Source organism: Prionailurus viverrinus, chromosome B1, assembly GCF_022837055.1.
Source record: "Prionailurus viverrinus isolate Anna chromosome B1, UM_Priviv_1.0, whole genome shotgun sequence".
Lineage (NCBI taxonomy): Eukaryota > Metazoa > Chordata > Mammalia > Carnivora > Felidae > Prionailurus > Prionailurus viverrinus.
The window spans coordinates 191,486,763-191,512,535 of NC_062564.1; positions in this window are offsets into that span (position 1 = coordinate 191,486,763).

Genomic DNA, 25,773 nt, shown 5'->3' on the forward strand with positions numbered 1-25,773 from the left:
GCATTTAAAAATTGTTTATTCTGGGGCACCTGGGTGATTCAGTTGGTTAAGCGTCTGACTTCGGCTCACGTCATGGTCTCCCGGTCAGTGAGTTGGAGCCCTGCATCAGTCTCTGTGCTGACAGCTCAGAGCCTGGAGCCTGCTATGGATTCTGTGTCTCCCTCTCTCTCTACCCCTCGCCCATCCATGATCTGTCTCTCTCTGTCTCAAAAATAAACATTAAAAAATATTTTTAAAATTATTTATTCTGTATGTCATTCCCCCACTTTTTTAAAAATGTTTATTTATTTTTGAGAGACAGAGAGACAGAGCATGAGTGGGGGAGGGGCAGAGAGAGAGGGAGACACAGAATCAGAAGCAGGCTCCAGGTTCTGAGCAGTCAGTACAGAGCCCGACACAGGGCTCAAACTCACAAACCGTGAAATTATGACCTGAGCCGAAGTCGGTCGCTCAACTGCCTGAGCCACCCAGGTGCCCCGTCATTCCCCCATTTCTTAAACTTCAAATTTTCCTGCTATTATCCCAGAGCTTACCGAAACTCAGGTTAAAAATTTTGTTTTCCTATCCGCATTATTTGGGTTGGTTTCTATTGCTATAACTTCAAGTTGTTAACAATATTTTCCTGATATACCTCATATGTGGTAAATCACATGTGTATTTTTCATTTCTGATATTTTATTTTTCATCTCTAGATTTTCCGATTGGATTTTTTGCATCTGCTACTTCTCTCCCTCTCATGGTGATGTTTTCCTTTACCTTATTAAACAACCACAGCATTTTGATTGTTGTCATAATGTCTGTATCTTCTAGTCCCCTTACTTATTTCTTTTCAGGGTTTATTTCTATTAAATATTTCTTTTCCTGCTAATGAGTAATATTTTCCTGCTTCTTTGTATATCTGGTAATTTTTATTGAATACTGGGGTTATAACTTTTATATTGTTGGTTAGTGGATATTTCTGTATTCCTTGAAATAGTATTTTATTGTGTCTTTCTACCCTGGTAAGTTTCTTGACTCATTTAGATTATTTCGAGGCTTTCAAATGGGGTCCAGAGCAGCATGTATCCTAGAACTAAGTTAGTTTCATGACTAAAGCAATACCATTCTGAGAATTCTACCTCGAATCTCATTTATTATTGTATCTTTTGACTAGAATTGATGGAAACACAAATTTTCCCACATCACATCATGAGCACTAGAATTTTCTTTGTCTACTTCTTGTAGATGTCTCTTTCTCAGTTCTCACAAAGTTTCCTTCATACATCCACTGATCAGTATCGGTCAGCCTGTTGAGAAGACCCCTCTGTAAGTCTTTGGAGTTCTCTCTCCCCCTCAAAGATAGGGCTTAATTTGTTTATTTCCCTTTTTGGAGACCATAGCCCCATGCTTCCAGTTTTCTAAGTCTAAAAATGGCTCTCATAGACTACCCAGTTTTTGTAATTGTTTGAAGTAGAGAGGTAAATCCATTCCGTGTACTCTATCTTAGCTCCATCAGGAATTTTAAAATCTTATTGGATCATTTAAGGCAAAGTATATACTGTAAAAACAATATACTAATTCCAGTGGCTTAATATAATAAAAGTTTATTTCTTACTCATGCTATAGGTCAAAGCAAGGATATTGGGTCAGGTCATTCTCCAGGCCAGCTGGCCCCTACACCATCTCTCAGGACTCAAGCTTCCTCCATTTTTCTGTGTAGCATGCTCTAATGCCTCCTAGTTTTCTTCTGAGTTTTCCGCATTCAGTGGGCAGAGGCTGAAAAGAGAAAGCATGGAAATATTGATGAACTAAGCTTAGAAGTATCCTATTTCACTACTGCCCACATTCCTTCAACCTGAACTCAGTCATATAGTCCCACCAAATTGCAAGAGACGCCAGGAAATGTAACCTAGCTGTATGTCTAGAGCAGTTCAGTCCAATAGAAATAAAACGTGAGCCACATATGTAATTGTAAATTTTCTAGTAGCTGCATTATAATGTAAAAAGAAACAGATAAAAGCACTTTTAATAATATATTTTATTTAGACAAATTTATTCAATTATAGCAATTGAATTAGACCAATATATTCAAAATTTTATTATTTCAACATGTATTCAATATAAAATTATTAATGACATTTTACATTCTTTTCCATACCAAGTCTTCAAAATCTGGTATGTATTTTATACACATTCAGGACATTTAAATTCAGATGTTAAATTTTAATCAGAAATATTTATTGCTATTTATATTTCATAAAACTTGTAGTTAGAAAGTAGATTTGCAAACCCAAGTTCTTCCAAATGCTCCAAATTTTATAATAACTAAACTAATGACTTTCTTTTTTGAAATTTAAAGTAAAAAATAAGTAAATAAGTAGTCTAGTTCTTCAGTCACACTAGCTACATTTCAAGTGATCAACAACCATATGTGGCTAGTAGACACTATAGGACAATATATAGGTTAAACGCAGGGGTTGGCAAACTCTGGCTCATTGACCAGATCCAGCATGTGGCCTGTTTTTGTATCTCGGAGAGCTGAGAATCTTTACTTTTCTAAATGGTTGAAAAATCAAAAGTAGAATAACATTTTGTGATAAATGAATGTTATACGAAACTTGAATTTCACTCTCAGTTAAAAAAAAATTTGCTTGAAACACATCCACTCCCATTCATTTATGCATTGTCATTGGCTGCTTTTACATTGCAAAAGCAAAACTGAGTAGTTGCAAGATAATGTATGGCCCCATAAACCTAAAATATTTACCTTCTGGCATTTTGCCAAGTATTGGTCTAAAACATAAAGAATCAAAGTTTGTGAACACATTGACATCTCTTCCATCCTTGTAATTATGAACTATATCATGACCCATGGAATCATTAGGGAACACATTATGGACATTATTTTGTATTTATGACAAATGCCACTTATTATATGCTGAATGTTGAAGACCAGAATTTGGAGATCTAGGGAAATGAATGCAATATGTCAATGGAAAATAGGTTAAAGAATGAATTGAGTTAAAAAAGAAAAACACTAAACTAATGGAAAACGAAGGGGAAAGTTTTATAACATTGACACCACACACTTACAGAATGGCTAAGGAGTGTCTTATGAAAAAGGATATCTACGGTTGTACCACTGCATCCAATAAAACTATCTGAGTGTTCCTGTGTACATCCTTAATTTTCCTGATAATTTCTCTTTACCTGGGAAGTCCTTTATTCCTGTCCATATCAAATAAACTTCACCCTTCTGTTCCTTCTTTTGTAATTCTCACTTTACATGCTCTCCATGAATCTGTCTGACTTCCGCCCAGTGCCAGCTAGTTCATTCTTGCTCTTGATAACCATTAGTAAGTCTATGCTTGTATTTTGGGCATTGTCCCTCTTCTAGCCACCTGACATCCCAGTGTTCTACTTAGGCTCTCCTGTGGTTAATGTTGCTGAAATTATGGATTTCAGAAGCTAGATCCTACAGTGGCTTCCCCATCCTACATATACCTTCAACACAGTTATATCTCTGAAACTGCATTCTATCTTGAACATATCTTTTATAGTCTTTCTGCTGAAGCACGAATGTAATTAAGGAAGAAAAATAAATTGGAACAGATGGTGCAGTTATACTATGCTTCAAGGAGCAAAAATAAAAGTGAAAATATACAGAATTTGGAAATCCTGCCTAGTGTGCCAGATTGACTACTGACATCTCAGTACCACTGCCTCCCCTCTGTATTCTCATAGTATCACAGGGGTTTGAAATCTGAAAACCACATTTCCCTGACTTCCTGGCTAGTTGGGTAATAGTTTACGGTCTGACTGTAAGAGACACTGATACGAGATTTAAAACATGGAGGAAAAGAAGAAGCCATTGCTGTTATACAATGGCCAAAGTTGGTAGAAATGGGGACAGAGGGCAGTGAATAGGTTTTCAAGACATTCCACGTAAAACTTTTTCAAATCATTGGGAGGGCCTATAGTCAATTTCTACACCTCTTGATTTCCTGGAAGTTAATAGGCTTTCACTGACTCTTGGCCATACAACTCTTGTGATTGAATTTTAAGTTACTATTTCTGTTTTAAATTTCTTCCTGTTAAAAATACTTCTAGCGGTTGGTCTTTTATAATATTTTGGAATTTAGTTTTTTAGCCAAGACATTGGCTTCTTTCTTTTTCTTGAATTTGCTATTCATGAATTTGAACTTCATGGCAGTGTTATCCCCATTCAAGTCATTAAATGAGTTCACAAATAAATATTTAATATGTATGTATGTGTGTGGGGGGGTGCATGCACTCAGAAAGAGAGAGAGAACAGAAAAAAAAAGAAAGAAAGAAGAAAAGGATGAGAGAGAGAGAGAGACAGGACCCAAGGAAAAAGACTCTATAGACATTACAGAGATTATCTATGTTGTTATTGACCCCATACTTATATGTTGTAGTCTATTGTGCTCAGCATTTGGGGTAAGCTCCTTTTGTAAAGAACCATCTTATAAAATACAAGAAATATATCATCCCTGACCCCCCACCTACTAAATGCCTACAACACCTTTAAATAATTGTGACAACTCAAACTAGATTTTCAAAATCTCCCCAGTTATTGGCAGAACCACATCTGAATCACTATTTTAATCTATTACAAACTCACCTATTTCTAATATTCTTAAGTATATGTTTTTTCAATTTTATTCACAAAGAGCCTTTGTAAAATAATTTTTTGAAATGTCAATGTATTATGTCTCCAGAACTCCTTTGCATACCATTTCTGTGATGCTGTCCTCCAAAGTAAACAATGTCAGTGTGGCATAAATTAATGTCACATAACTTATTCACTATAATTGCAGCCTGACTCCTGATGAGCAATCCTTTCTCTTTAATGCTTATAATTCAATATTTTAAAATTAAATTCTAACCTGAATTGAAACAAGATGAAATTTCTGCCTATACAATTAGGAAATGTTTAGAAGTTTCAATTCCTAATAGCAATGAGAGACAACAAAATTGAAATTTTGTGTATTGGGGAGTGAAGGGTAAATTGGTCCAAAATTGCTGGATGACAAAAACAATGTGCATCAGCAAACCTAAAATATGTACTTGTTTTGACAAATGAATTCCATTCTAAGAGTCTCTCCTATCCTTATTATCTGTAATATAAATAGAAGTTTAAGATCAAAGATGCTTATTCTAGTGCCATTTAAAACTGGAAACAACCTAATGTTCTAACAATGTGGGAATGATTAAATGAATTGGGGTCTTCATATGATGAAATAATATGCACCCATTACAAATGTGCTTTATGAAACTGTCCTGTCATAGACAATATTAAATTATATATGAGCCTAGAAAATTGCATTTTAAGATATCACCTGAAACCATAAAAGATATAAGCAATAAAAGTTTTTTATAAAAATACTTTAAAATATTTAACAATGATTCTTCCCTACCCATCCCACTTGGTGAAGGGGCAAGAGATGGGGTATTACATGTATTAGTCAATATTCAGTAGCATATGTGCAAGAAAAACAAAATCTCAGTAACTTACAAGTATGTGCTTCTTGCTCACACTACAAAAAGGTTGAGTGTTGTATCTTAAAATACCCTCAGGTTCCATGGTCTCGTTGGTCTTAGATGGTTTCCCTTGAGCTTGGCTTCAGTCTACAGATCAGGTTTAAATGTCCTCTGAAAGAGAGCTTTCTTTGTGGGGTTTCCTTTGGTTGAAGGCAATGACACAAGAGGGCAAAATGATTCCAATTATGTACCCCAAATGTGCATTACAAGAATCCAAAAAGTGTGGAAAAAATCTTCACTGCCTCTAAAGCTTCTGCTGGAGCATCATACCCAAGCCACCCATATTTCATTGACCAAAAGAAGTCACATACACCAGTCCAAAGTCAGTGGTCTGGAAAAGTCTACTCTGCAAGGTAACATTAGCAAAGAGAGCAGTGGACAATTCTGAATAAACCTAACATACTGAGGTGGGGTTTGTATGTTTGCTTTGTTTTCCTTTACATGTATTTACTTTTTGCTTTGCACTTCATTGTATTTTTCAAATTTGGTATAATTTACTTTTATACATGATTTAAAAATTTTAATACATTTAAAATTTTAAATGTAACACTTAGGCATAAAACAAAACTTTACCTATGAAATATACATATATAATAACATCCATATTTTTATGGATTTTATTAAAAAATAATTTTTAAAAAAAATAAATTTTTTTATTAAAAAAATCCATTTTTACCTAGGTTTAGTAATAAACTTTTCATCTTTTTTGTAATATATCCTAATGTCCTTTTTGAAAAAAAAACATTTATCTTATTTGTCTATTCCAGTATTCTGGACAATCGCTACTTCTCATAATTTATAGAGTGTATTTTCTTTGGTTCAACAAGATTATTTAAAAACATTTTAGAATTCTGAAATAAAACTCATTTGTTGAAATTTCTAGATAGAATATGAGTACTTAGGTGGTCCCTTACCATTTATTTGTACTTGTACAGACAATAAACAGGGGCAAGATTAACTGTTACTTTTTTTTGTTTGTTTTAAGATTTATTTATTTTTGAGAGAGAGAGAGCAAGCAAGGAAGCAGCAGAGAGAGGGGTGGACAGAAGATCTGAAGCAGGCTTTGTGCTACAGCAGTGAGCCTGACCTGGAGCTGGAACTCACAAACCAAGAGATCATGACCTGATCCCAAGTCAGACAGTCCACTGAACCACCCAGGACCCCGAAGATTATCTGTTAAACAGGAGAGGGTAAGAGTGGAGATATGGGGCTCAACAAGAATGAGAGATTTGAAATAAAGTTCATGTGGAATAAAAAAATTATTCAGTAAGAGACAGTTGAGAAAATCACTGAGAGAGAAAGAAGGTCCAATTCATACCATTCTTGTAATGAAGGATTGGAAACAATCCTATACACCATTCCCTGAAGTTGCTTTACATTTGGGACTTTCAGCAGAAAGCTGAAAGAAGCAACCAGTGGCACTTCCACTGTGAATTTGTTATTTAGTATTTAGTTACTTTTCTTAGTAAAGAGAGATTCATTTAATTCTTGGCATATTTACTACTTACTATCATTACCTTTATATATAACTCTAGGTTTAATGGCAATTTTGTTTACTTCTGTTTATTTAATAATTAGTTCATAGACCTTTGGGCTATACAAACATGATTTCAGATCCTGGCTCCATCAGTACCGGAGTTGTTGTGACATTTGAGTTACTAGTAATTAGGCAGTAGCTCTTAATTATCATCAGCAGCATTATTATACAGAACAAAGAGACACACAATTAGAGAACAGAGTAAATGAGTGCTTTACCGAGGATAAGAAATATGAGGATCTTGGGAGAGGTACCTTATAATAAATAAGCAAATAAGTAAGTAAACAAACAAATAAAGGGGTTCTCTGAGACTTTGAATATCATCACCAGGCAAATCTGGCAGTAAACTGAGATTGTAACTGTGTACCTAAAACCATCGGGAACATCCAAAACGCTACTAAAAGTGATGCAGAGATCATTTGAGTGACATAACTGGATTGTGACTCAAATTTGAAAGTGGAAAACTAATGGTTTGTATTGGAGAAAGACTCCCATTGTCCGGAAGAGCCAGAGAAAGACATTCCAAAGAACCTCACAGTAAACAAGTGCAGCCAGCCACAGAATATCCAAAAAACAAGATACCTGTTTACCAGCTGCCTTAGAGTGGTACCTCCTCATCTGGCCCAACCCACCGCTTGCCTGTACTTTGTTTCCATGCTTTCCAAGCAACATTTGAAACAGTAATCCAGTTTCCCATGAACCACAAACTGGGATGGGAATTTTCTGGATGAGAGAGACAATAACTCTGGTCATTTGGAAGGAATGTCCCTTTTGAAATGAATGTACTGGTGGTCGGTTTATATGGTTCTTTCTCTTATGTGTTTAATTACTGTGAGTCAGGGATTCCAATATTTGTGAATGCTGCAACACTGACATGAATGTTGAGGAGTTGCTTCTTGAAAAATTAATTAACTTTCACTTGTCACCCCTTATTTACTGCCCTTTTCAGTCTCCACCTACAAAAGCAGTCATCTGCAACTGCCCTACAACAAGCAAATTATGTATATCTATAATCCTAAACTGAGTTGAGTAAAAATAATATTGAAAATCTGTCTTAATTGTCAGATTTCCAAACAAATGTAAAATCCCAGATAATTATTATTCTCTTGATTGTCTGTATGTGAGAACATAAAAATGTGTTGGGTGGTTAATAGTCTTCATGTACACTGTATATAGGTCCATAAAAGTAGTATTTTTGGTATTTATTTTTCCTGTTATGTCACCTATTATTTTAACTGCAGTTCAATTTGAGTATCGCAAAACCAGCATTTGTTCTGTGATCTCAAGATGTCATGGCATATCCTGAGTTATAAAGAGCTGTAATATGAGTTTACAATCTCAAACATATGCTACTCACCAAGAAATACAAGAGCCTCCCAGTGAATGTCATGGTCACAATACTAGTGGTTTAATTGTTTGGTTTTGCTACTTTAATTTTTCCTACGTGTTTTTAAACATCTGGGAGTTACGTAAATCATTAGCAGTTTTGAGTGGGTTGTGTGGTTTACACAGGCACATTGCATGAAAAAAAAAGTTTTAAAGATAAAATTGGAAACGGGAAATTTCACCCATAAAAGGAAAACGTTATAGTCATTCAATGGAATGAACACATTCATAATTTGTAACTTTCCCACCACATCACTAAATCTTGGCACTGAACAGAAATGCCAAATGTAATCTTTCACAACCTATTTTTTTTCCATAAACATTCATTCTTTTTACACTTGGAGAAAAGTGTTGTCATTTATGTGGAACAAAAAAAAGTCACTAAAATAAAAACATCTGGGAAAAATAGGCCAATATGTTGAGATATAGGGGGAAGCTTTCCTGCTTATTGTATTCTGCTTTTTTTTCATAAAAGGTCAAATTCTTCATAGAGCTTTATATATCTATTGTAAGTAGCATTTTAAGATAAAATCTCTACTAAATTATGATTTCCTGTGCATTGCCCTGTGGTGGAGTTTTCTTATACCATTAAAAGTTTCTAAAAAGTATAAAGGGAACATACAACGTGAGTTAATGGTTGGCATGCAGGTCGCTGCTTCTGAAACACTGCTAGAACTTACTAAATCGATATTTGACCATTCAATGATGTCATGTCTCTTTGGGGGTAATTCAAAATGTCTATTTCATCTCTGGTTAAATGCAATTTCATGGAATATAAAACTACTTCATAAAAATTAAATATTTGTATGGTAAAGAATGTATGAAAAATACATGCCACTCAAGAGTCAGTGGATTTTTTGTAAAAGAAATTTGAAAAAAAAGGTGTAGTTCATTAGCTGTAATTAGAATTATTTACAAGATTCAATATGATATTTTTATCTTTGGGTGCTTACCTTAAGTTTACAGAGCTAAGATTGTTTTTCCTTGTTGAATAAGTACACTTGACTATTTTTGCTGAATAGAAAGAAATAGTCAATGAGCTTCACATGAGGTTGAAAACTATTTCATTAGAAAATTTTTCTCTTTTTGGACTACTTAAAATAAAAATCCAAGCTAGAAAATCATACTTCATGGTAGTGTAGTGACATTTTTTGACTCCTCAAAATCTATTCCATCCCAAATGAATTGTCCATACTAATAAAAATAATCCCATCCTGGTAGGAAATAACTTATAGGCATGAATATGTCTCATTTCTGGCCAAAGAGACAGGAAACACAGCTACGAGTTTTATTCTAGAAAATATTTATCAAAAGAATGAGATACTGGGAAAAACAGTCCCTTTATGTCTTTGACCACTACTATGTTTACATGTGATGTCTGGAACCGATGCAGCTATGTTGGGACATGAGGGTAACCACAGCTAACTTGACAGCACATAAAACCAATTCATTAAAGTCAGTGTGGAAAGAAAGAATTGATTTCCTGCATGACCCAAGTTGAAATACATTTCTCTGGGCTTTTATTATATGTACCAAGAAATTTCTTTATTCTTTAAATTAATCTGAGCGAGATATGTCTATTACTTGGAAACCAAGGCCTTTTAACTGATACAAAAAAAGGTGATTTTTTTTTAAGCACCAAGGGTCTAAATTTTCCTAAGTACTTTATGAACCTTAATCCTACTTAATTAGCAAACAGCCACTGAGATAGAGGTCATTACTGTTACTTTAGTAATACTAAAATGGAGGCTAAATGAGGGCAGATATCCTACTCAACTTACATAGCTAGAAAGTGATGGTTCTCAATATGAAACCAAATTTTCCAACTCCAAACACTTTAACCTTATGCTTGTGAAGGTCTTCTTGATTTACATGGAAAGTTTGAGATAGTTTCCATTTGAGCACTAAGCAATACCACACAAAATATAATTTTTCTTTGTGTAATTTCTCTTTAACTGTAAAACCCACAATAAATAACAACAGCAATGAATGTTACTAGATAGGCCCATCTTTTTCATAGAAGCTGATTAATCTTATCAATCAATCTAGTCTATGTTATATACAAACTATACAGTATTTACTATTTACCACATGTCTGGGATTATTCATGCCTGCATAGTGTGGGAAGGATACATATAGGATAAGCATGGTCGTTTCTCTCATGGACAACACAGTGATGTATCTGATGTATCTGAATTGTACAGGTATACCTCAAAGAATCGTTTCCTCAATCACATGTTTACTCTGTGCTCCAGTATTTCCTTTTGCACGGTCTTCTGGTTCTCACTTGCCAACTAGTTGTCATCTCCTTTCCACCATCTAGTTCCTATTACTACTTTGTGTCCCTTCATATATAACCAGACACATGGAATTATTCTGTTTTAATTAGCCCTCTGCTACAGACTGAATATTTGTTTCCCCCTCCCGCCTCTAAATTCACATGTTGAAATCTAATGCTCATTGTCATGATATAGGAGGGGGGCCTTTGGGAGGTCCTCAGTTCATGAGAGTGGACCCCTCGTATATGGGATTAGTGTTCTTATACGAGAGACCCCACAGAGCTCCCTGGACCCTTCTGCCATGTGAGGACACACTAAGAAGCCTGCTCTGTGAGGAAGCAGGCTTTCACTAGACACCCTGTCTTAGACTTCCCTGTCTCTAACACTATCAGAAATGAATGTTAGATGTTTATAAGCCACCCAGTTTATAGTATTTTTGTTATAGCAGCCCAAACCAACTAAGACACCTTCATAATCATTTTTAGAAATTTAGAATAAGGATACCATCCTATTCGTACTGGTATCCTTCAGAGCCCCTAGCATTTATTCATTAAAAAATATTTATTGCGTGCCTGATGTGTACTGGGTAGCACGGTAGGGCTCGAGGATAAAAAGAAGAACATATGAAATACCTGGGCCCATCATGATAGGTCCTTGGGAAGTTTGGCTGAATTTAATTTAATATATCCCACAATAATGCAGAAATGAGCCCCTACTGATCATCCTAAGAATGGGGGGGGTCACATGAAACATAAGGTTAATGGCTAAATAATGCAGTTAAAATTTAAGGTTAAATGCCAAGCTTGTACACTGCATTATGTAATTTCCTCACATAATGAAGATGGGTCATTAAGGATTCAACACTTTCAAGCCTGCTTAACCCAAACAACAATGAAAAAGAATCTAAACACAATTTTCCAGCTTTCAGATGGATGACGTTAAATTGGGCAAGACAGCAAATAATGAGGGATAATAAGGAAGAACTCAAATCATCCAGTACATTAACGAAGCTGATGTGCAGTTAATACTGAAAAAAATACATCACTCTGCTGCTGTGCGAGAAGCAAGAAGATATTCCTTCCTAAAGGGGCAATAGAAGATACACCCACACGTCTCTCCACGTTCAGATAAGACCCTTTTATCAACACTCAGTTCATAGGTCATCTTTTCCATGCTTCCTTTTCTGCACAAGCCACCCCCCCACCCCCAACTGTTCTATCCATACCTCCTTTGTGTGGTAGACTATGTTGTCAACTCTTTAAGAAGAGAACACATATCCAGAACTGCCTCCGGTCTAGAAACTGAGCTAGGCATTTTATATATGCTATCTCACCTTATCCTTGAATCAAATCTGTAGCGTCCATTAGGAGAAGATGAAAGCTGGAGTGTGGATGCCTTACCTAAATTCCCTGAGGTCACAGAAGCAGCACAGAGCCAAGCTGGACTTCAGACTCAGGAATGTCTGACTTCAAAACCATTATACCTTCTGCAACCCTAAACTCTCTCTTTAGAGCAAGGTTGTTATTTAGAGAGAATGTTCATATAGTGAGTGCTTGGTAGTATTAGATAATTCAGTGAACAAAATGGTAATAAACAGGCTAGGTAATTAACAAATAAATAAATTAATTAATAAAGCATTTCTATAATAAATTAATCTTATGTCCAAAAGAAAAGTGTTACTACAACTAATTTTCTGACTCAACTAACATTGATTCAGAAATGCAATCTTAATTGTTTAAAGCTTTGTGTTAGCTTCAGTGACCATTTCCACCAGTGAGAAAACATACAAAAAAATTCCCAAGCTCTTTTGAATTCATGATAGATTATTCTGCATAATCTTTCCAGTTTCACTTGCCTGGCATGGGAAAATATCACTGTTTTTCATTTAACTGAATTCAAATGAAAAAAAAATCAACTAACTGAAATTTTTCCCATTTTTATTTATTTATTTTTTATTTTTATTTTCCCCAAGAGAAAGAGGCTAGTGACATCTCAATAAACTGATACTGGGATTAAAAAAGAAAATTAAAGTAACTTTCTGAATATACACTTATGACATTTAAATTTCTATCCCAGTCTTAATCCATCTGATTTCTGACAAAGGAACAGGGCTACATGTAGTGTTTACATTAGCGATGTTAAGCACACACTTTATTGTGCTTGGCCAATATTTCGGTTCTCACAGAAAGAGGACGACTATGTAAACAAAATTTCTATCACAGCCAAGGAAATGGCAGAACATTTTTTAGAATGAACTAAGTCATAAAATGCCAGTTTTTTTAAATTTACTTTCTTTTTTTTTATTTTTTTATTTTTTTTTTTAATTTTTTTTTTCAACGTTTATTTATTTTTGGGACAGAGAGAGACAGAGCATGAACGGGGGAGGGGCAGAGAGAGAGGGAGACACAGAATCGGAAACTGGCTCCAGGCTCCGAGCCATCAGCCCAGAGCCTGACGTGGGGCTCGAACTCCCAGACCGCGAGATCGTGACCTGGCTGAAGTCGGACGCTTAACCGACTGCGCCACCCAGGCGCCCCTTAAATTTACTTTCAAGTACCTTACGATTGTCATATAGAAACATAGCAAGCATTTTGATGAAAAAGCTAAATTTCCACAAAAGCAACAAAGCTTTTATAAGTGCTCCTCCTGTTTGAATAAACCTGATTTTGCTTCGCTCACACAAAGGAGCTAAATTCTGCTTGACATGACCAAGAACTGTCATTCAGAGCCCCACATCTGAGACTGACTTTTACTTTTCAGTTAGCCTCACTAATGGTGTTATCAGCTGGGAAGGCTCTTGGTTCCAAGCAAAGGAAAAATGCAGGTAATAGTAGCTTAAACAAATAGGAGTATATTCCTCTCATACCGAAAGATGTCTGTAGGTAGGTGACTTTTGGCTTTGCTCCAGGATGTTTAGTGACAGCACCAAGGATTCCATCTCTTACAGGCTCCTGGTGGGTGGGGCAAACAGAAAAATAAGTAAACTAGTAAAATGTATACTGTATTAAAATAAAACCAGCTGTTTTAATACACCTTAGAATTTCAGTAACTTAACATTCTACAGGTTTACTTCTTTCACAAGTAATAGAAGTGGGTAGGTGAGCAGTTAGGTACACGTGGTCTTCTCTATAAATGTGTTTAGAGACCTCGGCCAACGAAGGCTTTGCCATCTTCAGCAAATACCTTCTGCTGTCACCCTGTGACTCTTCTGCATTCCAGCCTACAGACACAGAGGGAAGAATGAGAGTTCTAATGCTCTGCACACAGATATTGATGACTGGATTGTAAATACTGGGGGTGGGGGGTGGGGTCTTTCCAGAAGCATATCTAATTTGAGACCCCCTCGCCCACTTTGGTGACAAGCATGGTCTTGTGTTGAGTTAACACATAGGATTTCTCAAATTTTTCCTCCTTATGAGAAGTATGTTCAGTTATAATTTGCCTAATTCTCTCACAAAAGAGCTATGAATTAAAATTACTTCTGGGGAGCCTGGGTGGCTCAGTCAGTTAAGCATCATCAGACTCTTGATTTTGGCTCAGGTCATGATCTCATGGTTCATGAGTTCGAGCCCCACATCAGGTTCCATGCTGACAGTGGGGAGCCTGGTGGGAATTCTCCCTCTCTCTCTCTCTGCCCCTCCTCTGTTCTCTCTCTCTCTCAAAATAAATAAGTAGACTTGAAAAAAATTAAAATTACTTCTGACTATTACTGTTCTGGCTGTTTAGATTCCAGAAAAGAGGGGTGCCTGGTCGGCTCAGTCCATTAAGTGTCTGACTCTTGATTTTGGCTCAGGTCATGATCTCACAGTTCATGGGATTGAGTGTTGTGTTGGTCTCCACACTGTGAGTGTGGGGCCTGCTTGGGATCCTCTCTCTCTCCCTCTCTCTGCCCCTCCCCTGCTCATGCTCTGTTTCTCTCTCTCAAAATAAATCAATTAAAATTTTTTTTAAGATTCCAGAAAAGAATCGGAATTGGTAATACACTTTCCTGTCCCGGTGCATTTTGTTCATCTTGTCACCTGTTTTGTCAAGGCTTCTTACACATTTTGCAAGCCTATGGTAAAATAATAATTTGCCAATGGCTCTTAAATAATATTTTCAGTGAGCATTACCTCCTTCTGCCTCTGTTCTGGTGCTTTTGCTCTTTCCCTAGAATGCTCCAATGTGCTCACCAGGTAGGTATGTCTCCTTCACATATGAAGAAGCTGAAGCTAAAGGCGGGAAGTAATTTGTCCACAATCCTCCTAACTCTGAAGTTAGATATGTAGGTATTACTTTAACAACTTCCTCTCTCTCTCTCACCCCCCGCCCCCATCACAAGCCATTGTACCATTTCAGCAAAATCACCTCTTTAATATTTCTCCAGTTCAGTCACCAATGTTTTTTCCCATTTCTCTAACCATCGTATCAATTTGGTCACTATCATTTGTCACATGGGTTACTGCTGCATTCCCCAACTTGGTTCTTCCTAATAAGTATTGTTCCCCTACAGTGCATTATACCACTGCTAATGTAAACTTTCCAAAATGGAAATAAATACTTCAACTCTGGATTGTATATGGATTAAAAAATCCCATCTTATTATCATTCTTATTATTGGTGTCATCATTCAAGTTGTTCCTTCCTCTGATGAGGGAAGTAAGCGGTTAACATTTTCTTACTCTGCCTCTAGTCTCAAACGTCACGAAACCACTTTGCAAAATCCACAAGAATTACAATACTGCAGGAAACCTCAGGAAGGCCTTCCAGAGGAGACACATGAGAGAAAAGGACATATTGTTCAGGAAATTAGAGTACAGCAAATATCAGAGAGACCATTTCCCATGACTACAATGAATTAGCTGCAACAAACCAAAACACACAGATAATTCTCCACCAACATGTGGCTCTGTCATTAGGAGCAACTTATTTCTTTGTAAAGAAGGTATAATGATGAGACAGGACTCCTGGGATTATGCTTTGAAGGCAAGCTATCGCTATAGAGGTTCTGTTCGTGGCCAGAGGTAGTCTTTCAGGTATCTCTGAACAATGTAAGAACTTACCACATTTATAAAGATCCTGGACTATCACATTTCAGTGAGAAAACTAACATTATAGCTCAGAGTTTAAGAGCATAAGCTATGTAGCCAAACTGCCTGTGTGTTTCAAGTTGGATTCTGACACTAATTGGCTGTGAGACTTTGGCCAAACTATTCTGTTTGATTCTCTGTGATTCGTTTTCCTCATCTGTAAAATACAAATAATGTTACCTAACAAAAACAACAATAACAACAACAAAATAATTAGGAAGGTTGTACCAGCTACCTGTGTGTGTGTGTGGGGGGGGGGGTGTTGCCAAAAAGGTTGTGTGTGTTGCTAAAAGCACTGGCATATTTTTTCTGTTACACAGTATCATAATTTTTATCTTTTATCCTATACATGCATTTTCTTATCTCAAGTTTACTTTGGCCTGCTTCTCATAGAAGGAGAAGAGAAGAAAACACCAAAAGCTCTTTATTTTATTATAATTTGGAAGAAATTTAGACTTCCACTACTCAAAATCCCTTATTTTATACTTTAGGAAACAGAGACCCAGAGATGTGACTATTTATTGAAAAACTTATCCCCCAGAAGAGGTCAACTTTAAATAATTTGGCCTGGACAATTTTATTCTTGGTTTGATGTTCTTTCAAATAAACTGTATTACCTTTGTAAATGTCCGTGATGTTCAACATTTTCCTTGAGAGTAAGTGGGAAGAAAGGACTATTTTCTCTGAGAGAAAGCCAAAGAAGCTAATAAATCAAATGACTTACACAATAAGATGTAGCAAAGAAATAGAGATTAGAATTGCAATCCATGACTCCTTTTCTGAAAGTTATTTCCCTGCTTACAAAGTGATGAGCTATGACTTTGGGGGATATTATACAAAAATATGTATCTTTACAAGTTCAAGATGAGTCATAATCTTTAAAATTTATGGTCAACAAACACAAATTTGCACCACATTCTGATCAAAATTCTAATACTTTTCTCTATTAAACTGGTCTAAATATAAAAGACTAAAGACATCTCGCATACGTTTTTCATTATTCTTGGAACGTTATACTTCTAATTCAGCATATCAATATGTAACTGGGGCAAAACCGTTATTTTGGAGAGGAAGGGGAAAATCATCTGTATTATCTACTATTAGGTTATTACATCAAGCAGAGCCATTTCCCTAGCAAAAGCTATGAATCCACAAAAATATATCAAACATTTGAAAGTATAAACAAAGAGAAAATTATATATAAGTCTGCAAAACTTCAAAGGAAGAGTGGGATTGTGAGAGAAAATAAAACATCTCACAAATTTGGCTCAAAGTCCTGACTCTCTTGGTATCTGAAGCATCTGAAACCTTTCGGAAAAGCTTGGTTTCTAGAAGGTTAAAAAATATATAAGCTTAGGGTATTTTCCTGTCTTTTTAGCTTTTTGTCAGTGAATCCTATGGGTGGATGTAAGGAGTTCCAAAGCACTGGTGTTTCAAAGAGTTTAATGTCTAGATAGTTTGGGGCTCAGAATTGAGGAAAATTTATCTTCTAAAACCAGAGGTTGCTGGAGACTATTTTTTTTTCACTACAACCCACAAATCACTGCAAGATGCCCCTCACATGTAGTAGTGCGTGTATCTTGTGTCCTTTGGAATGTAAACTCCAATGTATAGAGACACCAGCATTGTTTCCTTGTCTGATTGCCTGTCACTGTCGATCTTGGGGGCAGGAGAGAAATCATTGCTAATGACTTCAGAGTTTGCATGTCCTACGCTTACTTATTACTGGAAAGAATAAAATATAATGAACTGATATGGACAAGGAATGCAAGGAATAAAATATTTCTTTCAGACTGTCGGCAAGCAATGGAACAAATGAGATTTATGGCAGAACTGGATACGTGATTTATACTTTTGCTTGTTCTTCATTTAAAAGAGGAAATTAAAACCACACTTGCATATGATTCAATCTTTGATCACTAGAGAATAGCTGCTGTGAATTAATTATTATAAACTCCATTACCCCTGGTCACCCAGGTGCTGCAGCCATACTACCTTCCAACTAGTGTCCCAGGAGAAACAGTTGATTTTTTCTCTTTTCTTTTGTGGTTGTTGTTGTTTTTGAAAATTGTGCAGGAAAATTATCTGGTATTTTGGTGTTTCACTGAGAAGTCATTTATTATTCAAGGGACTAATTGAAAAATCTCATGGAAAAAGGATAGTGAAAAGAAAAACCCAGATTAAGTTCTTAGCAGCATCTCAATGGCTCAGAGAAAAGGGTGTTTATTCTCCTTTCATCATCTATAAGCCTAGACTCAAGTACTTAGTTTTACTAATAAAGATTCTCAGATCTTCAGCTCTGATAATTACCATTTAATTCTATAAGTAAATGTGGAAAATATTTATTTTATAAAAAAAAGATATTTTGTTCATTTAACCTCCAGTTAAGATAATAAAAACATTTTGTATACAAACATTTCAAGACAACAAATTATAACAACATTGGGAGAGCTCTACGATATGGCAGACAAAGAATCTGTTTAAGAGATGCTAAAGTAAATATCTCAATAAAAATTCAATAAAATATATACTCTAATTATGTAATTAATCGTAAGAAATCAAAACTCTTTGAAGATGATATTTTTGAAAACTACTGATGGTACAAAATATCAATTGTGAAAGAAGAAAAATACAAAGAGCTAAGAATTCAATCAACTATTATAGCTGAGAAATCTAAAAATCTAAGGTGTTCCATGTATTTGAACTTGTGAGCTAAAAGCAGGTGACTGTGGAGCACTCAAGTATGATCAAGGACCTCAATGAAAAACTGGCACAGGACACATTACCTTAACAAGGTGGGCTGGCTCTTTAGATGTTTTCCCAACTGAAACATTTACACTTGCCTTTTCCTTTGATTCTCTCTGTAGATGCTATGTTTATGGGTAGAAGAAAAGGAACAAATCTGTGAGGCACTTGAATAAGAATGAAGAATTAGGATTCTTCAGATTGCACAGGATAGAAATGTAACTCAAGAGAGTTTAAACATAAATAGAAAATGCAGTGTCTCAAGTTATTTCAGACACAAATGGATCCAAGAAATTAAATAAAATAACTGGAATTCTCTTCCCTCTCACTTTGACTCTCTCTGTCTATTAATCTTTCTTTAACCATCCATTTCTCCATCTCTCAGCACTGTTCTCTGGGACCGCATCATTCTCCAGCAGGTTGTTTCCAATGTTGGCAAAGGCAGGACCCTGCAGCTCTAATCTTACAGCTCCTGGTATTGGTGATTGTAGGAAAATGTGTACCTCTCTCCTAGAAGTTTCAACAAAACCCTAAGAATTCCTGACATGAACCTGATTTGGCTCTTATCCAATTTCTGGATCAATTCCTGTTGCTGGGAATAAAATAAAATGACTGACTGACCTGAGTCTTGTGCCCATCCCCATGAAAACCCCAGAGGTTACAAATATAGCACAAGTGGTCCCCAAGAGAAAATCAGGATGCCAAAGAACACAGAAAGAATCCCGGGCAGGAAAACAACAACAACAACAACAACATATGTCCACTACAAGCAAATTAAGAAATTGTCCTGAGTATGAGAATGTTAAATCTATTGCCAGTTGAACTGCAAAAGAAATATTCAAGTCCTTCCAGGAGAGAAGAAAACTCATTAATTTTCACACTTTTAATGAATTTATGCCTTTTTTAAATACAATTAGGTGTTACTGCTAGTTGGTTTTATACGGGTATGGGGATTTTTTCATACATATTTTGTAGAAATTGTCAATATAGGGATTTTTATTATAAAGTACTAATATTTTAATGAACTTATTTTTATGCCAGTTTATCACATTTTAAAATATATTAAGGAATATAAAATAAAAGATCATTATCCATAGCTCTACTACCCCAATATTTTGGTATCTGTTTCTTGCAGATTATTTTCCACTGTTATCTCCTTACTCCAAGTTGTGGTTGTTTGGATTTTTCTTTCGTAAATACATTTTTACTAGGTATTGTATGCAATTTTATAGCCTACTTTCTTCATGTAACATTACTGTAAAATTATTCTCTTTGTTATTATAAACTCTTATTAGAAGATTTTAATGGATGAATAAAATCTCTTTCACAATATAGCCTTGCTTCTATATTTGACAATTTATATTGTTTTTAATTTTTATGCTTTTGAATAATGCTACCATGAATATCATCTTGCCAAAATTATTTCTGAATTTCGGATTATTTCCTTAAGAAAATTTCCTAGAAATGAGATTCCAGAATAAAGGGCTACGGATGTGTTAGATGAGGTTCGTCTTTGCTTTTTATTTTGTTTCTCTTTGCTTGATGATTCTTTTTAAGTGTATCTCAAATATTAACTTTAAAAAATGTTGGAACATTTAACTTAGTATTCATTTAACAAATATTTTTGGAACACATATTAGGTGTCATAGAGCACAGTGTAGGGATATCTGTCATTCAGTCTTAGGGAGAAAGAGAAGGACTCTAAACAGAAATGACCTATAAACTGAAGAATGAATAGGAATCAAGAGAATTAGGTATAAGAGAGAAATGCATTTCACAGACAGGAAATAAAATGAGAAAATGTATGGCATACTCAGAAAATCGCATGTATTTCAGTATAACTTAAAGACACACAAATAGAGGGATACCTGGGTTGGATTGCAAAAAACTCACCTACAGGAACTGAGGGAAATGAAGAAGGGAGATTAACAGAGTGAGATCCTATACAGTCTCTGCTCTCTACTGTTTCATCCATAATCTCTCAGAGTTTTGCCCTCAGTTTGGCGAATTTCTTTGCCTGACACAAAATCTGAAAAGTGCTATTATCTTACAGTGCAAAGGATGAATTTGAAAGGAAAGAGCACACTATAGAGTTTTTGATCAATGTGATTCAGTGCCTGGTTTAGGAATATGAATGGGGAAACATCACTGACAGAGGCCTTTGTTCTTCTCCCATCACAGAATGATCTCCAAGAATTTCCTTTAGAAAAGGTTGTTAAAGGGGAGCCTGTTAAAGGGTGGCTCACTCAGTTAAGATCTGTCCTCGGCTATGACCAACCCGGTCATGATCTCACAGTTCCTGAGTTTGAGCCCCGCATCGCATCGGGCTCTGTGCTGACAGCTCAGCGCCTGGAGCCTGCTTCGGATTCTGTGTCTCCCTCTCTCTCTGCCCCTCCCCTGCTTGTGCTCTGTCTCTCTTATTCTCAAATATAAATATTTTTAAAAATTAAAAAAAAAAAAGAAAAGGTTTTTGAAGCCTGGCTCACTTTAGGCCCACAAAGCTTCATGCAAATGCATGAAGTTGGTTCATTCTGGCCTCATCCACCTTGGGATGTAGAGCTCTCAAGCCTCCCCTCCAAGGCAGTGACACTGGACACAGGCAGATATGCACAAGTGAATGTAGCCTGCACATCTGTTTCACTAACTCACCTGCCAGAAAGCCCAGACCACGCTTTTAAGAAATCCTTAGTCAGGAAGTTGTAAAAGTGAAACAGTGGTACAGGAGATGAGGAATGGATGGGCTTTTCCGGAGATCTGGGTCGTTTCTGTGTCTTTCTCCACAACTCATTAGAGAACTTAATTGAATCACTTTCCTGTCACAATCTCCCCTGTCTGTGAAATAAGGATAATTATTGCTGCTCTTTCCTTTGCCCTTTGATAACTTCACAGGGGTGTTCAGAGATATTATGAAGATTAATAAGCCAAATGCTTGGAGAGTGCTTTAAGCTTCCCACAAGGGAGAGAGCTGCAAATTACAATCCAGTGCTCTAAGAGTAGGAGAAGCCAAATATCAGAGGTCAGTAACCAGAGCCCTGGCAATCCCAACTGCTGGCTTTTTTGTGAGAGGAATAGGGCATTTTCACCACGTCCACCAGCATCAACCCTGGCCCATACAGAATGAGACATCTACCTCATATCCCAACATCCCTTGCTAGGTCAACTCCAGAACTTAATTTAATTCATCAAAGTTTGATGTATTCAATGCACATTTTTTTTTGGTTGGGGTGGGGAGGGTGTAGGTGTGACAGACTAAATAATGGCCTCCCAAATATACCACACCCTAATCCCCAGAACCTGTGAATATGTGACCCCAAATGGCAAAAGGGACTTTGCATATATAATTAAGCTAGGGATGCTGAGGTGGGGAGATCACCCTGGATAATATGAATGGTCCTAATATAATCACAAGAGCACTTACAGTAAGGAGGTAGTTAGTTGGAGGAGATACATGATGGAAACGATGGTTGGCGATGATGTAGGAAAGGGCTTTGGGCCAGGGAAATGCAGACAGCCTGCAGAAGCAGAAAAAGGCAAAACAACACTTTCCCTCCTAAAGCCTCCAAAAGGGATGCACTAAAGACATCTAATTTTAGACTTCTGACCTCCAGAACTATAAGATAGCAAACACATTTTGTTTTTAGCCACTAAGTTTGTGATCCTTTGTTACAGCAATAATGGGCAACCATTACTGGAGACGCGGTGTAGCCAGTTGGATGGTAGCTCTCCCAAAGATATGTACACATTCTAACACTCAGAACCCGTAAATGTGATTTTATTTGGTGAAGGTGTTTTTGCAGTATGTTAAGGATGTGGAGATGAAATCATCCTGGATCACCCAGGTGGGTCCTGATTCCGAAGACGGTAACTGCCTCTGTAAGACCTAACAGAAAATAAGACACAGGTGGGAGGAGAAGGCATGTGAAGTGGAGGCAGAGACTGAAGTTGTTCAGACAAACCAAGGAGAGCCTGGAGCCACAAGAAACTGAAAGAGTCAAGGAAGGACTGTCCCCTAGAGCTTTCAGAGGGTGCATGGTCCTGCCCAGGATTTTGTTTTTGGAATTCTGGCCTCCAGATCTATAGGAAAATAAATTTCTGTTGTTGTAAGCATCAACAGCCTTTGATCAATACAAGAAGAAAAGAGAAGGCAGAATCAGCTCTACCTGTCCCTTTTTAGAAAGGACTCCAACTTATTGCCCTGAGCTGCCATAAAACTACCATCTGCTGCAAATCTGAATGAAATGAGAATGGTTTTTATAAAGAAACTGGATGAATGAATATTGGTTGGTTAACTAGAAAGTGTCTGACATATATCCCCTTACAGAATTCTGTTTTCAGAGTACTTGTCAGCTACTTGATGAAGGGAGGAGACACCATTAGCCTTGCTGAGTGTCGATGGTTCATGTACTAAATGGGAAAAGAAATAGATCTTGACCATCCATAGGGTAATGGTGAAGCTAGAATAAGAAAATTGATGTGAAAATTATCTGCAAACTATAAAATGATCAACAAGTAAGTTGAGTTTTTCTGATAATGATAATTCAAGGGAGTTAGCATTAGAAAAGTTTGATTGCCAGAAAAATAGTGCTCATATTTCAATAAGGACTTGCAAAATGTTATGCCAAATGCATGAGTGATAGACATCCACCATGGCCAGGATCCTATTCATCAGCTTAGCCCAGAGAGCAAACAAAGCGTGGGCACAGGGTGTAACAAGAGGTACTTTGCATTCACCAAAACCCAATGATCTCCCTATCCCCAAGGGTACAGAGGTAGTCCGTATATCCCAGCTTCCTTTGCAATGATGTGTGCCATCTTCCTGAGCAGAACTGATGGATGCCACTCACAAGCCTGACCAGTCAAATCTGGTGCTTTTCATGCTCTCTCTTTCACCATCCTCAGGCTGAATAGGGAGAACAGGACCTATATGGTACAGAGGTACAGGATAAAGAGCCTAGATTTCTAAAAGAATGCATGAAACCAAGCCTTTAAAGAACTATACTGCACTGTTCTGTAACAGAAACTATTACTGTACAAAAAGAATCATTCGATATTTAGGGGTATTTGCCATAGCAATTGGCTTTGCCTGACTAACACATACAGGTGTACTGATGACTGGGCAGCGATTGCCCCTCGGGATGCAGGAAAAGAGGGGTGACGCATTATAGGTCCAGAATTTAAAAAACAACAATAAAAACAATCAGTCTGTTTTTTATTATCACCATACACTGACAAATCTAAACAATATTAATGATAAAATGTTCCTTCTCATGCGGTAGAAAGGGATTCTGCATGCATGAGGGCGTAGAGGATAGGAGACAGAAATTGCTCTGTTCCCACTGCATCTCTGCTTGGTACGCGACTGCTATGGGGGAAGAAACAAAGCATATCAACACTGTGCTTGAGGACAGAATATATGGCTCTCAGTTTCCACTCTGCCACTTCGGAAATGAGGCTCTCTGATCATTCTGTCTGGGAAGTAGATTTCATACTTAATTCAATGAGTCTTCTGAGGATCACATGAGGCAATGGTTGTGAAAAAATAGTAAATTTTATAAATATCATAAGAATGAATACTGGTATTATTATTAATTTTTAAAATTATTTTTATATTCCCTAAGCACAAGATAGTCTCTCTCTCTCACTTATACATGTGAAATCAGTTTTACTTCATTGAATAAACTATTTTTCATACCTACATTTCAGATGTACTTATATGAATAGAGATTAACAAGTATACATAAAAGATTGAAGTGCTTGTTCACAGACAAATATTGACTTCTTGAAGTACCATATTGTTTTAAGGGAGGAGTCTTTAACTCTTCTTAAAATTATGCTTACAAGAAAAGAAAATTAAAAGAAAATGACTTCGAATGCCCAGCTTGCTTTTTTGTTGTGTTTCTTCCCTCTATTCTTTCTGCAGAGAATATTCCTTAAACGTGTGCTGTACTAGGTCCTGGTGTCCAGATGAATAAGGCATGATCCATACCGTCGTAGGGCCAAGAATCTACAGAAGCATTTGTCTACCTAAAAGAGCATTTGTAATAAAGCGTAGACAGGTGCTACCGCAGATATGTGAATTTTATAAAGCAGTATGTATTTATTTACTTTAACAAATAAGTGCATAAATAAGTGTATTTAATAAATAGTTATTTAATAAACAGTTGAAAACTCAAGTTTGATTACTAACTTTTGATTTTGCCAAATACGGAAACTGAGAAAATCCCATTACTTTACATTTTCATAAACTGTGAAACTACTGAACATCAGATATGCAAAAAGAACAGGCTCTCAGTATAGTCAGATTCCTAAATTTATACATGGGGATTTATTTTTAAAACGTCAGTTTTTCTTGGATTGCTTGGGTGGCTCAGTTAAGCATCCAACTCTTGATTTTGGCTCAGATCATGATCTCCCAGTTTGTGAGATCGAGCCCCATGTCAAGCTCTAGGCTGTCAGCTTGGGATTCTCTATGTCCTTCTATCTGTACTCCTCTCCACACTCTCAAAATACATAAACAAACTTCAAAAATAATCAAAGTTTTTCTTATTTTTTCTTGTTTCACCACATACAGGGTACAGGCCCTGGCCTTCAGACCTTCATGGTGAAATGCGACTCTTAGGGAACACATAAGAGAAGGCAGACTGCCTCTAGAAGGATCCAACCAGTGGATTCCATATGACTTGATTTCTGGAGTTGTGGCCCTGGGGAAGAGGAGTGGGTTCTGTGAAGGTCAGGATAGAGTGTGAAGGTAGTCAGAAAACTATAGTTACTGGAAATTATCTAAAGGCTAAATATAAAAGCTGAAAAGAGGGGCACCTGGTGGCTCAGTCGGTTAAGCCCCGGACTTCGGCCTAGGTCATGATCTCACAATTCATGAGTTTGAGCCCCGCGTCAGGCTGTGCTGACAGCTCCGAGCCTGGAGCCTGCTTCAGAGTCTGTGTCTCTCTCTCTCTCTCTCTGCCTCTCCCCTGCTCATGTTCTGTCTCTGTCTCTCAAAAATAAATAAATGTTAAAAAAATTAAAAGCTGAAAAGGTATTTATAGGTAGGCAGAGGGTGGGAGAGCTGGAGATGGACTTCTAGGCATGGGAGGCAACTTGGGGAAAGACAGAGAGACATACAGTAGTACAGCACTGAAGCTGGTCATTGTGAAGGATGAATGGTAGATGGGAAACTGCAGACTTAGAGTCCCAGTAGAGGACAGAGATGGGAACA